Source organism: Falco punctatus (genome assembly GCF_963210335.1).
Source record: "Falco punctatus genome assembly, chromosome: 11".
Classification (NCBI taxonomy): Eukaryota; Metazoa; Chordata; class Aves; order Falconiformes; family Falconidae; genus Falco; species Falco punctatus.
Window position 1 is genome coordinate 18,826,044 of NC_137591.1, and position 17,833 is coordinate 18,843,876.

Genomic DNA, 17,833 nt, shown 5'->3' on the forward strand with positions numbered 1-17,833 from the left:
AAATGTACGTTATGTTCAACAGAAGTTAAAACCCTTGATAATTCTGGAGACTGAAACTTAATACAGTGTTTTTCCATGTACATTTCTTGAAATGCTAATGGAGTTGTTGCTGTAAGAGGCTACAAGCAGTTCTGAGAAAAGATTGCTGCTTTGATAACTTTTGTATAAGCCTTCTCGTATGAGCTGGTAGTCATGATAATGCAAAGGTCCTGACCAGGGCTGGGGCTGAAAAGACATTTTTTCAATATATTAAAAAGCTTGAATACATAGAAAGTGATGGTAATGTTGCTCTGTTCCTGGCATCAGCTGTTAGAGAAAAATATTTGCAGATGTCAGAATATTGATTGCAGAAATCCTTGAAACCCACAAAACCCTGGGGCCCAGGTCTTAGTAATTTTTGCTGTTTATATAATTTCAACACAGCATGTCACTGAGAAATTATTTATCTAAAGGAACTGTGGCCAAATTTGGCAAGCAATGCTGTCTGCCAGTGTCTGCAGCTGTATTGTTTCCTCCTACGTCCACTTACGCTATGGTCTTGTGAGAGCACTAGCTGACAACAAGCAAAAATGTGTCAGCCATCTATTGTGAACTTTCTGAACTACTTCAGCTTTTCAAGCTTTCCTGCTAACCACAGCAGTGAGCAGCTCCTTGCAGCAGGCACTACGACAATTAACCACTGCATAAGTTTAATAGCCCAAAGAGGAAAACCATTGCTAATGGTGTTTTTACCAAAACATGAAGTGTAAATAAAACTCTGTACAGGAACAGTTCTAAGCTCAATATAGTCCATGACAAGCTAGAAGAACACATTGTTACTCCTTCGAGATAGCTATTTTTTTAAAACCTGGAGAATTTTCTTGTAGGAGAAGGTTAAAGTGAACAATGTGTTTGAACAAATATATGCTTATGAAGTACTTTTTGTAGCACTCCACAAAAGAATGAAAACAAGTAAAATGTCAAATAAAATGGGCTCATACTGAGGGGGAAAAAAATGAGAGGGGAAACTAAGTAAAATATTGAGAAAACACTGGACCTGAGCAGTGGTTGCCACTGAGTTTTCTGCTTTTCTGTGGTTCTAAGTATCTCTTAAAGTCGTAGGTAAGAGCCAAATACCAATATTCCTTTAAAGTTTAATTACATGATTTGAGATGTTTGTAAACTGAATGTGAAACTCCTACCATGAGAGCTGCAATTAGAAGAAACTGCACAGAAATGACATTGCTGCAACACATGTTCAGCAGTTGTGAGGCTGCAGCCGGATTACTGTTAAGTTCTGGACACCATGCTGTGACAAGGATATTAATAAATTGGAAAGAAACAAAAAATGGCAGCAAAAAACAGTATGGACTTGGAAAAATTAAGAGAAACTGATAGCCAGAATCCTGAGAACAAATCTAACTACATCTGTGTATCTAGTATAAGGAAGACTAGCTAATTCTCACTACCAAGCCAGACTAGGTGAGGAAATTGTGGCATTAAGTTCATATTTTTCCTGGTTGTAAATGATAATTAGAAAACAGGATGGCATCTTATTAAGAGTACCTGAGGAAACACCTGCAAAACAGCAACAGTTTTTCTTGGATAATACTAATAATCAGGGATAAATGAAATTCTAAATTCTATTCAGTTTTGTAGTCCTATCACTTTAACACATTGGACTCAATGAGGTGTTTATTCAAAGCAAATTGCTATGTGGATAAGAAAGTAAATGGGACATCGATATTCTGTCAGAATATTCAGTATCCTGCTTATTTTATGTACTTGCCTTATCTAGAGTTTAATACTCTCTGCTCTCCAGAAAGTAAAAGCAACGTGGAACCAATATGCAGCCAAGGCTTCCTGTGCAGGTGCAAAAGGCTCCTCTGAATCCTTGCATGGCCTCTTGAGGCCATGAAGCGTGATGGGATCCTAAAGTGTTTCCATAACTGCCCAATATCCAGCCAAGTTCCTACGGTCAGGAGCTATGTTGGACCTTAGGTAGAACATGAAGATTTTAATTCCAGGGTGCCTGTGACACGGCTAACCTAGCAATCACTTCATTGTGGTTTTGCACAATAAAACGCTCATCAAATTTATGGTGGGCTTTGTAATCTGTTCTGCCTAGTGAAATATCTTATTTTGGATATGACTGCCAAGCAAAAAAATTCTGCCCTTACAAAGATGATTTATTTTCCTAGCATCTTTCTGGACCATAACATTCTACTAGTCAGCAAAACACAAAGAAAAAATATCTTTGGAGCTTGCCTCAAATATTTGTTGGGGATGAAGAGGTATGGTCTTCTGAATTAGAAGACATGTTAAAGAAAGTGTGTTTAGCAGGGCACACCTGAAATTTTTGTACCTGCTGAAGACAGAGCGCACAAGAAAACACAAGTAAAAAGCCAGCTTTCTCCCATTTGTTCAATTTATCACCGCATTTCAAAGACACTTTGGCTATAGGGACAAAATGACTAACCATTGAAGGCATTTAATAGAACAGCAGCATTTTAAAGGAAATTAATACTTAATGGCTTCATGAATGCCTATCCTATAATGAAACAATATATCTTAGTGGGTAGGCTTATAGCAAGGACAATTCTCTGAGACATTACTCAAGCAATATTCTTAATGCAGCATAGTTGTAAATGGGTCTTTTGGGGGCTGGTGTTTTCTGGTTTTTGTATTTTTTTTAAAAAAAAACACATAGTGAATTTTTCTATTAGTGGAGCCACAGCATGTTCACTTCAAATTCTTCTTGTACTTTTTCCAGAAAACAGAACATGTACCAGTTTGGTGGTAGTATGTATGCAGTTCATACCCCTTTCTGCTGCTGTGTTCCTTTCTGGCCAGTTCAAGGGCTAGTAAATATTTAAATTGGCAGCCTGCACACAGTGGGTGGAAAATGGATACTCTTTTTGATCATATGCTTATAAAGGCCAGCATATAGAGTTTTATTACTCTGGTAACAAAAAAATTCAGGTACCACTGAGTTGAGGTTCCAGTAAATCGGGTATGTTGCATCAGGAAGGTACAGCATAACCCAGGTAACCAAGGGTTTTCAAATGTGCCTGTTGTACTCTTAATTCTGCCTCTCCATGACTCGGCCCTTTTTACTTTTGTGTCCTTTGGTGCTGCAGGAATATTATCCCTATACAATGCTTTATTGTATCATGTTAAAAACTAACCACTATAAGCATTCCTGAATATCCCCAGAGTATTGGTCATTGCATTTCTGGAAAGACTTAAATCCTCCTTGGGGACATGGCAGGGAAGAGGGTGGTTTTGTTACATGTTATTTGCTTTCTTGCACAAAGTTCTTCCACGGTTTTCAGAAGAGGCAGATTTTAATCTAAGCCCTAATTACGCCTTTGTTGCAAAAATACTAGTGCCAAGAAGTGTTCTACCTAAAGTATCCATTCCATCAATTTCTTTTATATGGCATAAACAAATTACTTGTAACAAATAATGCATAATCAGTTTTACTTCTTAATGTGAAGAGATAGGGGTGTAGCTAACAGTTGGAATATTTGAAGAAAATTAACTTTTTATGAAGAAAGGTTATATAATTCGGTTTAATGAATGCCACAGGTCATGTCTAGCAGAAGGCAGCTTATTGATAAAATCTCTCTCATACTTTCCATGCCTGGTTTCTCTCAGCACCTCCCCCCCCCCAATCCTACTAGATCAGGATCAACTCTCTGTGTTGCTAGAAGGCATTTGTCCTTAATGATTCTTTTGCTGCTTTGAATATTACTGTGCATTAAATGCAAACCACCACTTATTTCCATTTCCAAGTGTCCTACAAGTCCTCTCGAGTACTGCTTCTGTTCTGCTGCCCATTTGCTTGTTTCGACGATCCCTGTTTCCTTATCAATACCCCTCACTTGGACTTGGTGGTGTAGGTAAAAAATTCTAGTTTTCTGTAGTATTTAATTTGTCTTTTCTGGAGTCTTATCTGATCTGGGCATACCAATTTCAAATGAAAGAGGAAGTCTAACTTCTGCTGAAATTTCTACTATAGGTCTACGCACGTCTGACTTGCACTGGAGGAAAGTGCTGAAGTGAGACAGTAACACTGAACTGAGAGGACACAAAATGCTGTAGCCAGCCTTTTTCTTGCTTCTGTAAACAGATCAGTGTCTTTTTCCTCCACCAGATTGGTATTCTGCTACAAAATTTGTTTCAAAGTTGCTTTCAAAACTCCCTCCAAATTATTCTGCCTTCTGATTGCCAGCCCGCTCCCAAGAGATGCCTTAGCTACTCCTGGGGCTGCACCCCAGAAGTGAGGGGACTATGATAGCTGACTTACTGCGGGGGGGTACAAGCCTCAGATCAGGGATCTTTTTGTTCCTTTAGTGCTTTTTGTTCAGTGGGCTGAACTAGGGTAGTTTACCATGCACAGTTCATCACAGCACAGAACTGTTGTGCACACAGCTTATAGCAAAGCAGTTATCGCCTGCTGGGATCCTTCACATGTGCAATCTGCCATATGTTTTCCATTGCGCGTCTGCTTGCAACTAGCTCTGTAATTTGAGTCACGTTCATTACAGTTGCTTCATGAAAAAACAGTATGTAGTTTGAATTTATAGGTATTTACCCCACTTGTCTTTGTAAAAATCACAGTATTCTGGAATATTCACTTACAGGCAGCCGGTTCTGGGAGGGGAGGGAGGTTGGAGTTATCTCCTGATTGCATTGCTTTTCATTTGCTAAAAAACAATGATTCAATTAATTTGATGCATTAGATACGGTAAATCTCCTAACAGCCAGCAAAACAAGGCCTGCAGAATCCTTGGTAAATTATTTTGGACATGGATGAAAATATACTGGACCAACAGTGCTCCAGAACTGCCTTCCCTGGCCTTCTTTCAGAGCTTATAAAATGAGACTTAATCTAGGGCTTTTCTTTGAAACACTCCCATGAAGATTCACCACCTACAAATTTCATAGAGCACATAAAACTGATTAATAAAACCTACTGCTTCTAGCCATTTTGGGTCCTAATGGATTTGGTAGGACGTTACTGTGCCACTTCAGCTGATTGCTGCTGAACCCCACAGCTCCTGCTCTCCCACCACCTTTAGGACTACATATTGATCCCTGGAGATGAGAGTGTAATCTGGACATGCTTCCCTCTGCCTACAGCCTCCCAGTAAAAACTGAGGTAAAAAATTAAAATTACCAAACCAATTATTTTTCAAATGCTGACTGACCATAATCACACTTTGTGGGATCATATTGTTTTGCTCTATCGTGTACTAATTATCACAGGTGGTAGCCATACCACTGTGCTGACAACTCACTGGTTTTAACCCTGTAATATTTGTATGTCAGGGCCATGAAATGCACACGTTTAAATTGTAGCTACAACATCTCTATGTCATGCTGAGCTTTGGTGTGCAAACCCGAAAATTAGATTTACCACTCAACTTTCAAATATTAATGTCACTCATCCCCTATTGCTAGTATCAGCCTAAAGTGAAATGCTAATTTGCAATGTTCAAAGAAGCCTCAAAATATCCAGGGGAGAGATTCAATGCCATGATTCAGCCAAGTGCATGTTGTTTGGGTTAATCTTAGCAGGTCTATTTTGTATCTTCCAGTGCAACAACCTGGAGTTTGGAAAATAATTCCTCCTCATGATTTTACTGGAAATGATGAAAAAGGCTTCTGTAAAAACTGGGACTACATTAAATAAAAGATCAAAAGAAAAATTCAGGCAACACAAGAAACACACCTGCAATCATTATAGACAGTGGGAAGGGAGCGCTCAGATCTCAGAGAACAGGACAAGTCCCATCAGCAGTGCCCTGAGATGACATCATGGCCTCATTCATGTGTGCATGCGTGTTTCAAAAAGCACCGTCAGGTGCTGAGGCTGGTGTAGGTCAGCTCTAGAAGGCTGTGCTCATTCTCTTGGCTTGATGTGCCTGGATGGAGGCATCCCATGCCCATTGCTTTCTGGAAGCCTCCTAAGGAAGGGATGGAGCAAAGCGGGGATGTAGTGCTGAGCTACCTCTGCTAGTTTCAGTGCTGGGGGCAGGGGCAGCTCATGGGCCTGGCCGCGGGTTCTGGAGGTGCTGGTTACCAGGCAGGCAGCTCCTCCAGGGCACCACTTACAGCCCAGCAGAAGAAGTCATTCTTCAGCAGTTCACATTGGCCCAGATCAGCTCCAGCAGCTACCCCGACCACAGGGCATCACAGTGCCAGACGTGAGCATTTCATCACGCCTGGAGCCACGCACGCAGGGTTTTGCGGCAGGAGCTGCAGGTGGGGAGGCAGCAGCGGGGAAGTGCCCGGGTGGGGTGCCCCCCCCGCCCCCCTGCCCGCTCAGCGGGAGCGGCCGCCTCCCTGACGCCATCGGGCCCCGCGCACAGCGCAGGCAGCAACCCTCCCTTTCTCTTCCCGCTAATCTTTTCTAGTTTATAAAACTGACAAACAGAGCGTAACAGATGGCTTTTAAAGATATGCAGCTTATTTATCAGGAGGAATGGAGCTGGATACAGCAGCCCAGGATTTTTTCCTTATCAAAACAGACAAAGAACTGAAAGATGGATGCTACCAGATACCACAATAAATTCCAATTCCCATCAAACAAACTGTAACAAGTCATTACCATCCTCCCACTCAGATGGAGGGAGATCTTCCTGTTGGTCTGTTAACAGAAACACCATTTTTTGTTAAGCCTTATTTTCCTTGCTTCACAACTAAGACTTTCTAATAGCAATAAGCAAAAGGTGTTTCCCTCCCACCCCACTCCTTTGACTTCTACATTCCACTTCCCCAAAATGAGTTTATCACATTTACAACAGGTAATTCAGTATACCAGATCTAAGCACAGGAGGGATCTTCAACAACTCTTCCAAACTTGCTGGTGACCAAAGAGTCAGAAGAGGCCTCCAAATGTTTCTTCATTTGCGTGAGACAAAGCAACAGTTTCCACTGTCTGGGACAACCGAGCTCAACCAAAAGGCTTCAACAGACTAGCGCTACCTTGCTAGCAGCTTTTCAGATATCACATCAGTGTCAGGGCAAGAATATAATTTTCTCCAAGCATTTTCAGCTACAGTTCTCGAGAGGTTCTCTTTGACTCTGCTATCATAAGACCTAGGACAACTGCGATTTTAATTTGGAACTGTACTATAGAATAATATACAGAATTTACGTACACAAATATATAGACTTTATGGAAACAGTCTCACAGGCAAAAAGCAGAAGAAAATAGATGAAGGGGAAACACACAGAAGGAGCAGTAACAAAATTAAATGGGAGTTTAATGGAATTCAATCCAAAAGGAAGAGCAGGTTTTTTTCATAGCTTGGAGGAGTAAAAGGAACAAGCCTACTGTAAGTTTTCACAGCCACAGTCCTTCAGATAATTGTAGAAATACACAAATACTGGTCAGCTTACACACAGAAGTATTACTGAACACACCACCCCATCTGAAAGTGAAATGAGAACGCTAAGCATTTTGCAAGCTATTTGTATCCTGGGGCAAGTGTGCACCAAGCAGCCCTGCAGTCACCATGCCTTGATTCTCCAGATTGGAGACTTACACTACCTGAACAAGCTACAGCAATCTTAGCCCGGGGCACCCAAGGTTCCCCCCTCGGCAAACCTGGCATATGGTGAGAAAGAAAAGGAAGAGAGAAATTTTGGGACTGCATGACTACGTCTTGCCTCGCTATGCAAAGGCAGGCTGAAGCTAGGGAATGAACTCCATCCTGCTTGAAAAGTGCTTCCTAAGCATAACCTTGTGAAGTAAAGCACTCAAAATAGTGATTAAAAACAAAACCACCCCCCTTACTTAGCAGTTCATGTCAAAGAAGCTTAAGCACATGCCTAAAGTCAAACAGATGTTTAGGTTTCTGCTCGAGTGGGGCCTGTGCTGACTCTGCAGTATTGCAGATTTACAGGACTGCCTAGCAGCAACTGCAGGCCCTTAATTCTGCTGGTACCTCTGCTCTACTGATATGTGCTCCTTGGTATGCACATACTTCAAACTCACTCAAATGCCAGATAACATACAAAGCCATAAAAGTATTTCTCAAACTCTAGCAATCTAGTTGATTCAAATAAAGCATGTAAGTTTCTTGAAAATGAAATATGTATATATTGGTGTGCTACATTAGTACAAAAGGTTCTCATATGCTGATTATTGACTCAAATATCCTAAAATGCCTCATTAAACCAATAGCGGCAAGGATGAAAATGCAAGAGAAGGTGAAAAATACAGAGCTAAGGCTTTTACAAGACACTCATTTCAGCTACTGATGTGTTAAAAAAGTATGGTGTCCACAGTGTCTAAGATGAATATGGATGTTACAAATACTTGAGTTTAATCTCTAAACTATTCTTCAAAACTCTTTGCCCTCTTCTAGCCTAAAGCATCAGGTTAGTTCAAATGGATGTTATCTGCTTTAGAGACAAACTCCATTGTGGGGGGAAGCTCTAGTTGCCAAGTACTTGGCAAGACCGATTTGCAGTTAGGTACTTCCCTCTACCCTAGGGAACCTGGACTATAAAAAGAGAGCAGGAGACAGACCCAGATTTAACTAAATGAACTGCACCCACTCCAAAAGCAGTATGCCAAGTTTCAAAATACTCTGGCTTGCCATAAAGCTTTAAAGATAAGTTTCCAACAGCCATCTCAACAGCCTGCTTGGTACACACCCACAATACGATTTCATACAGAAATATAGTTCATAATGAGGCCTGGGTAATGCAACTTTTGCCAGAATTAGGACATATATAGAGAACGTGCTCATGCATTGCCTATAAAACTTAGTCCATTAATTACAGTTGGCAAGCAACACATATAGAAGACAAGGGAGGTTGTGAAATAGATTGCAAGATCTGCTAGTTTAAAAAAAAAATATCTATGCCAGAGGTACGTAAGCAGTCTGAATAAATGAGCACACTCCTGTAAAAAGTTATTGACTAGGAAGACAAACTGGCACACAGATCCTTTGCTAGTGCTCCAGACACACAGCAACTGACTTGCTAGTCAAGTTACACTGAAAATACCTCTTTCTTTTTCTTTTTCAAAAAGCTGCAGATGCACATGCCAGTTGGGAGGAAGAGGTAAGAGGTTCACAAGATGCTCAAAGTCTTGCCACAAATTAAAAAAAAAACCAACAAAAAACCCCCCAAAATTTTCTAGTCCTTCTTAGTTTCTGAAGCATACAGTGAAGAAGCAAGTTAAATGATACATTTAAGAGGAATCCATGGAAGAAAGCCTAAGCCTTTCTCTTAAAAGGTTAAACTAATTTACTCTTTTCACATATGAGAGTTGCAGTGTTATGTGCAAATTCTTCCTCTCCTACCTGGTTGAGCTCTCTCAAAAAGACTGGTTCCCCCAAAACCTCAGCCACACAAAAGATCATCCATTGTGGAGATGAGTGCACACACGTAAGTATAAGCAATCTGAACAACAGGAACATGCCCCAGACAGAAACAAATGCAATATGAAGCACTTAAGTGTACCAGGAAACATTTTCATTTATAGTTTTAAAAAAAATCTCAACAGCAAAAAAACTTAGGAAATTTAGAAAATATTTTTTAAATTATATTGTTTATGAAATTCCTTCTATTAAATACTCTACACATTATTTTAAAATCAGATCTAAAAATTATCAACAGCCTGTGTAAGCATTTGCTGTACCTGCCTGGTCAGGCCAGCACAAAGGACCAAAGCTCTGCATGGGTTTTTACACAAATACCACCACCTCTACACAGAGAGAGCCCACAGTGAAGCACAAGGAAAGGGACAGAAGATCTGTAGCAGAAAGGATTAAAATTCTTTATAAAATTGCTGGATTTCTAGTAGCACAGAATCTGCATAATATATTTCCCAAATCTGATTTTTCCATTAGCTTTCATAATAATAAACAGTACTAGAAGTGCTTAAGACTTTTTCTCATCCCTAAAGAGTCATCGCTTTCTAAGTGATCTCTCAGATGGGGCACTGCTTGAGGGACCAGAATTCTCTAGCATCAGGTTAACAATCCTTTCAGAGGAACCGTAGAATTGACCCCCAAAAGATACAGGCAGTACTTTGTGGCCTTCTACATTTCATACATACATTTTACTCTGGTTTTGTCATTATAAAACTGTAATAGAAGAAAAGTTTACAAAGTGTCTTGCTTAGGGTGTTGATGGTGATAGAAGTATGTCATTTCAAAACGAAAACAAGTTCAGTTCATCTTTAAAGAATGTACTATCCTGATAATGACCACCTCCAAGTAAACTGAGGAACCACTGGGAACCACAGCAACGTGAAATTCATTCTCTGAAATACACAGGAACTGTTTATTTTTTCATGTGCTCAGACACAACCTGGATTTTCATTTAGTTATTACTGTAGCACAGCGAAATGAGGGCTATAGCGTCCTGGTAAATTAATTATGACCCAATTTCCCTCCATCTTTTTTGTATTTTGATTCTAATCCTGCAGGACAGGCACACTGTTCCCCTTCCCCTTTCTAGTTAATCTGTAGAAAGGACCCCCTCACACCTCCGTTCAGAATTCACTGGTTTTTAGTGAGATTTTACTACACATTCCTTTCAAAATACAGGTTTGATTTTAGATAATATTTGGTTATTTCCAACCAGGTGAAGCCCAGCTATTTCTGTGCTGCTGGAGCTGCAGGTCTTGGTTCAGGTAGGGTTAGCCTGGTTATGACAGATGAGCACAACCTTGACAGGTACGCATGGACTTACCCAGGCTCAGGTGGGCTCTGCCAGGGGAGGGTCTTGCCTTCCGGGGCAGAGCCATTCATGGCCAGCCAGTATGAGGGAAGGGAACATGCACAGACCCCAGGTTTTAGTAGAGCACAGCCTGCTCCTTAGCACCCACACCATGAACCTCACCCTCCACTGCAGCAGGGGTAGAGGCAGGATCCTACTCTGTCCTGCTTGCTTGCCAGGTTGGGTTTTTTTTGTTTGTTTGTTTTTGTAGATTTATTATTTAGTAGGTTGTTCAGGCCAGAAAAAGCAGGCAGGAACTGTATTTTGCATTCTAGCAGAGGAGATCACAACTGTTCCAACCCTACCCATCAGAGATCAAGAAAACAGCTTCCTCTGTATCATCTCTTTTTTGGGGGGGAAACCAAGACATCTTGTTTAAGAGTTCTGTTTGCTCAAGTCTAAGATATCTGCATGACAGCTATTGAGCCCCAAAGGACTCCAAATACCATCACAGGCTACAAAATACTTCTCAACAAACATCAGCAGAGTTCAGACTTGCAGCGAAGAACCCCAAAACCTGGTAACACACCATAGGAAGAACACTGAAGAAACGAAGCATCGTCCCTGCTCTGTTCATTCCCCACAACAACAGGAAATCTCTTAAACAAAAGTCTGAGCTCATCCCAAGAAGCAATCAGTGCCCCCAGTACATGGGGAAAAGATACAACCTAGAAAGGGAGGTCAGGAAATGTGTTGGCAATCAGCTTAGTCTGAGTACATGTGCAGCCAGACACCTTGAGAAGTTTTGTTACCCCTTGAGATGTATGAATGGCACAACCCTGCTCAGGATTAATTTGATTTTTACCAGCTTCTGTAGCAGTTCGATGAAGCATAGGAGAGTTCAGCAGACACACTGCTGATATGTATTGCTGTGTGCCAGCTGTCTGGTACCTCCTGGCATGAGCACCGGCTGTGGTTCTGCAGCAAGGAAACACCCTCTGAAGACCAGTAAAGAGTAGCATGGCAGGGAGCGGCACAAGCAGGGCTGCTCCGTGAAGGGACATGTGAGCCAGGACCCACAGTGACCCCAGTGCAGGCAGCCCCCTCACCGACAAGACACAATCTTGCAGCATGTGAACAGGACAGGCGGAGCTGAGTGTGGGCACATAGGCAGCCCCTGATAAAGCAAAAGGGATATAAACTGGGTCCAGGGTCTATGCAGAGGGTCCAGTCAGTAACAAAAGGACACAGAGCTGGAGACAAGGCCACAACAGAGACCCAAGAACCATTCAGGAGGCAGGGCCAGGGCTGGAGACAGGCACGCTTACAAAGCTTGGGCTGAAGCACAGCCCTAAGGGAGGCTGGTTAGAGCTGGTGGTGCACTCGGGGCCCGGACATAGTGATTCAAACCTTAATTGCTTGTCTCCTTGCAGGAGGAGGTTACTATTGTAACCCCATTGCTTTTATCATTGTGTTTCCAAAAAGACAGACAGCTGCCTCAACACTTCTCTCTCTTTAAGAGAACAGTTTTAAAGCCAGCTGTTAGGGTAATTTAAGCTCATGCTGTCAAATAAATTGACCATGCAATTTTTGAGATTTACTTCATTTATACCTTTTAAAGCCATCCTCAGGGACCTCAGAGTTGCTGCTCAAGCGAGTATTTCATTGCTTTAACTTAGTATTGAAAACATATTACTGTCATCTTTCGATCTCCATTTGTGCCGTTCATGCAAGCTGCTTCCTGCCACATCACACTCATTCATTTCTGGTTTTCTGTATTTAAAAAAAAAAAAAAGTCACAGACCCAGCATGCGCCTGTTACGTAACCCCCTGCTAACGGGCGCAGGAATTTGGGATGCCGAGAGGCCGCAGATGAGTGAGCAAACTTGGCAAGCTCAGATTTTACTTCCTGTGAAGCTGGAATGTGGAGCAGCTCGCTGGGCTTTGGAGTTTGTACAGTAATTATTCCACTAAAGAGTTAGTCTAGGAAAGGAAAATAAGGCAGGCCTCAATGCAAGCCTACTGCCGGATCTGCAGAGCGAGACTCAGCTGAAATCAAGTCTTTCAAAGTAGGTCAGCACACCATACTGCATGTATGAGTAAGTGGTCACTGTGGTCAAATCACCTGTGAGTCACTGGGCAGCACCACAACGTACAAGAGCAGGACACCAATTGAACATGACTCAGAAGAGTCAGCCTGCCCTGTTCCTTCTCTTCTCCTAACTCCTATCTCAGCTTCTCCATGCCCCAAATACTTCCAAGCTGCCTCATTTCTAATCAGGTGGCTGCTCTGAGCAATGAAAGGCAAGTGGGAGTGTTGGCATCTACCTAAAGAGAGATGGTGTTTTGTTCTCGGGCTCTGGGTTCAAGCACCCAAAACGTTTCTAAGCACCAGGAGATGTTGCTGCAGAACAGGCTGCTCAGCCCTAGAGTCCTGGGTTAGGACAGGCCCATTGACCTGGGCAAGATACCTGCTCTCTCCCAACACCCAGGAGCACTGTGGAAATGGAGCACATTAAGCCAAAAGAGACTCCATAGAGGATTCAACATGCTAAATTCAGATATGTGAAACATTTGCAAATCTCTTGCCCCTGAAGGAACTGGGCTGAACTGCTGCACCAAAACATGAACAGCTACATTTCTCAGTGGAAATGTAGAAACAAGTCTTCTCATCCAGCCCAATCCATGTGGTTCACTTTTTGCATGAAAGCTTGAGTAAAACAGAGATGATAAGTTTCATACTGGCCACTTAAGGCAGGATTATCTCCGCCTTTGGGTACTCTGGAAGGGGGGAGGCTAGTTGGATAGTTTTGAACAAATTTTACAAGCAAAGTTGCAAGAATAGTAAGTTCTTGTAAGTTTAGCTAGTACAGAAGACAGAATAGAAGTGTCCAACCCATACAAACATCGCTGCAAAGCTAGTTCCTATAGTGTTGGTGGCAGAATCCACACACCTGCTGTTCCCAGGAGATCAGATCTCCTGAATCCCACTGCTCTTTGAATTCCATCCCATCTCATACCCAAGCGAGTGCTTGAGTTACCACCAGTGTTGCTTGTTTCAAACTGTTATTTAGTAAGCATGTGTTAGTGACCCTCTTAATTTCTGCGTCTCCCAGCAGAGCTGGCTTTCCCTGAGAGCTAGCACCCAAACCTGCTCCTCACAGCTGAGGTGTTTGTAGCAGTATCAAGGTGTGTTCTTTTCTTCATTGTGGGAGGGTTTCACCACTCTGTCACTCAGCAGGTTACTGGTAGATACAACATCACTGCTGAGCACTGATGATGAGTTGATGATTAACACTTAACATTCTTACATTCCGTCCTTTCTTCAAGGAGTCACCCCTTTGCTGTCAGCAAAATGTAGCACGCTGACCCTTGTAGCTCACATCCACTCCTCTGCTGCTTCCCTCTAACTTGGCACAGGAGCCACCACCTTGGGACTCCTGACTGAGCTCCTCCCAGAGACACAAGCTCCTCTGCCCACCACTCCCCACGTGTTTTATTCGTTTAAAAAACCCTAACTAAAAGATAGAGCTGTTGGTTATGCTAAAGTTAGAAACCAAACCCTCTCAGATTTTTGACAGCTCTGTTTTTCTCTGTTGATAATTTGTGTTTTTAAGGGACCGAAGTAACTTCAAGTATATTCTCCAGCATTCAGGATTTTCTCCATTTTTTTCTTCCTGAATGAAGAATATAAATATATCACCAGTTAAAGGCAAGATCTAGCAACAGTTAAATAGTCCTCGTTCCCCTGCAGATAATGGGATTGTTCACATGAGATCATTCTGAAGCATAGCAGATTTTTTTTAACATTTCTTTTGCCTTAAAATATTTAAAATAAGATATCCCAATTTTCCAGCAACACAGCTGTTATATGTCTGGCATTTAACCCAAATCTGTTTGTATCATACTAAGATTTCCACTGAATAGCTGCAAAACCTCAAGGCTGATTTTCCTTAGCACTGAAAATTTATCCCTTAATCAAAGAATTTTTTAATGGACTACTTCAGTTAAATCTCCTTAATTTCATTTTGTGACATTCTTTTGAGGATGCGTTCTGTCAAATAGATGTTTGGTAAGATTAAGGATAGTTTAAGTCCCTAGTCCAAAACCTGGAAGTGAGAAGTTTTGGGGAATGCCTCAGCAGGAAGCTTTCATTTCAGAAGAAAAAAAAATCCTGATTTATCAAAAATTCCTCATAGGGATGAGCTGTTTTTGAAAAATGTCCTGATCAAAAAAACCCAAAAAGCAACAAAGAAAAAAATCCCAAACTCAAAGCCAACTTTGATATGTCAAAATTGGGTTTGTCTAAGCCAGAAAGTATGGTTTGGGTTCAACATTATATCCACTTTGAGATCTTAGTTAACATGCTTAAAAGATCAAAATATACACTTTCATTGACTGAATTTAATTTATTTTTAGAATAATTAGCATTCAAAAAATTGAAATATTAAATGAAAAGGTCTATATTTACTGTCTTCACAAAGAAAAATGAGAGAGGGAGATCTGTACTTCTCTAGACCTTTTCTTGTGCTTCCGAAGCTGGAAACAAATAGATTTTCTGAGTTTAAGAAGTCTATTTCTTTAAGACACCAATGAAAAGGAGGATAAAACAAAACTCAGTATTCTGCTTCCATCGGCATGCAGGTTAAATCAAATCTATCCAACAACCTCCTTAATGGGTGGAGGCAGTGGGAAATACTTGGCCATACTTATTTTTTGTTCCTGTCAATGGTTGCCCTGATGGAAATTGATGTTGTACTACAGAGAGAATGATGGGTGGTTTTGTGCAGGAAAAGAACATAGAAACCTAGTATTTTTTCAGTACTTGGTGTTTCTAAATTTAAACATAATAAAATATAGATATTAAAAACTAGAATCTGGGCTTGTAGGCTTTTGAATATCTTTACTTCATTGGGCATTGAGGCAGACACAGAACAAGCTTTTATTCCTAATTTAACTTTAGCAATCATTTAAAGTCCATTTTTAAAGCACAGACCATGCTTTTATAAAAAAACAACAGCAACAAAAGAAGTCCAGGCTGCAGAAGAAACATGCAGAGATCATCAGATCAGAGTGAAAGCTCTACAGATTAGCTATCTCCTTTGCTACTGTAATTAAAACTGTTTTGATCTACATCAAATAAGATACCAGCACACATTAGGGAACCCGTTTTGCCCACTTCTACATGCCAGTAGCTACCATGGGAGAAAGTCTCTGCTTCCCCATTCCCCTCAGTGACTAGGCTACTTTACTCCATCTATGGGATGTATACAACACATGCATATTCATCACAGAAGCCTCGTATCCCTGAAGGTGTCACATAACCAGAAGACTTCAAAGACGCAAAAAGCCAGGACCACTGTCCGAACACTGCAAAGCACTGTCTCATCCCCAGGATTAGGCCGCTGAACCTGCCGTTCGGTCCAGGTTTCCTGGGCTAGGTACAATCTCCCATATGCAAGCCATCTCCTCTTAGATGATAGAGTCGTCATAAACAAGGATTTTCTGAATAAAAGCCTTTCTTTGAACAAGACATTCAGGGTTTGGCCATGTCAGAGCACGTAGCCGTCCAGCCAGCACAGAACAGTATTGCCTGACAGTACATTTTCGATCCGAAGTACAAAGCAACAACACAGTGTTTCAGCTATCAGTTCCTAGCTTTGTGGGGCAATGCTGACTCCAACATTGACTCACTTGTGCCTTCTGCTGTTGCTGCTATTAACGTATTTCTATAACTACACATAGTTTCATAATTCAGAAGTTCCTCTTTGCAATTTCTGAATTACATATAAGGCAATAGCCTCCTGGCAAACTGGCGTGACCAATCTCTTAATTTCTTTGCAGCCTAGATTCGATTGAGCTATTCAGACACATAGTTTCATAATTCAGAAGTTCCTCTTTGCAATTTCTGAATTACATATAAGGCAATAGCCTCCTGGCAAACTGGCGTGACCAATCTCTTAATTTCTTTGCAGCCTAGATTCGATTGAGCTATTCAGGGTCCCCAACAGCAGTTCAGTTTCAAGTTAAAACTTAACTAAAGTAGCAATTGAAGGCTAATCTCTATGTCCTAGGGAGAAATGCCATAGATCCCTATGGCCAGAACACAGCACACAGCTTCTAGTGAGTTTCCTCAAATGGGTAGGATCACTTAAAAAAGAAAAATCATGGTATGAGCAGTTGTAGGTTTTATTACCTTTACCTTCTAGATTGTGATGCTAATCTACAGACTTCCAACAGTTGAGACGCAATGCCTGAAGGATGCAACGATAATACCTTTCCTCCAGAAACATCCTTGGTTTAACAGGACCCAGAGGAACACCACCTACTCTCCTTCTCCCCCTTTCTGTCACGCTGGCACAGCTTCTTTTTCGACCTTACTGCAAAATGAATCATTGAAACAAAGGAGCTCCCCACTGTTTTAGAAACTTTGGTGTATCACTTCAGAGAGAGAGATCAGCACAAAATTGCAACAACAATTGCAAGAATGCAATGGAAGGGATAGTGAACTATAAGGAGAGTGCAGGGGGGTGAAGGGACTAGGGCATGGGAGAGCTGGGATTTTTTTTTAATTGGCTTTACTAGAAAAGCAAAAGTATCATGCTATACTTTCAAGTTCATTTAATCCAAATTAATGGATAATAGATAGCCACTGAAAAGGGCACATAAAAATCCCAGCTCATGTATATATAAAGTACACATATCTACCACAGTTCTACAGATTTGTTTGTATTTTTTTTTAAATACAGATAATCTCTTCTGCTCTGCTCAATACTTTCAAAGTCATGTCTTGTTGGAAATTTTTCTTTTGCTGGTACTACAACTGCAACTGTGTTGGTGCTGAAGTTCAGATCAGAAATAGATGATTAACAGTTCGACTTTCAGATAATATAACAACATTGCCAGGGTGGTTTAAAAGCAGCTCACTTTCCCATCCATTCTCATCTTTGAAAAGATAGCAAAACAGTTTTACCTAGGTTATAAAGTAAGGATTTCCACATAAAAGTAAATATGCAAGAAGCATCTCCTCCATTGTAAGGCACTAGCATGCCTAGAATTGCTCTACATTTTCCTGTTTGTTTCAGGCTTTCCCATCTCTGTACTTCCCCAGTATCTGTGATTTCAATCAATCAATTAAAAAAACAACAAAAAACCAAATGCA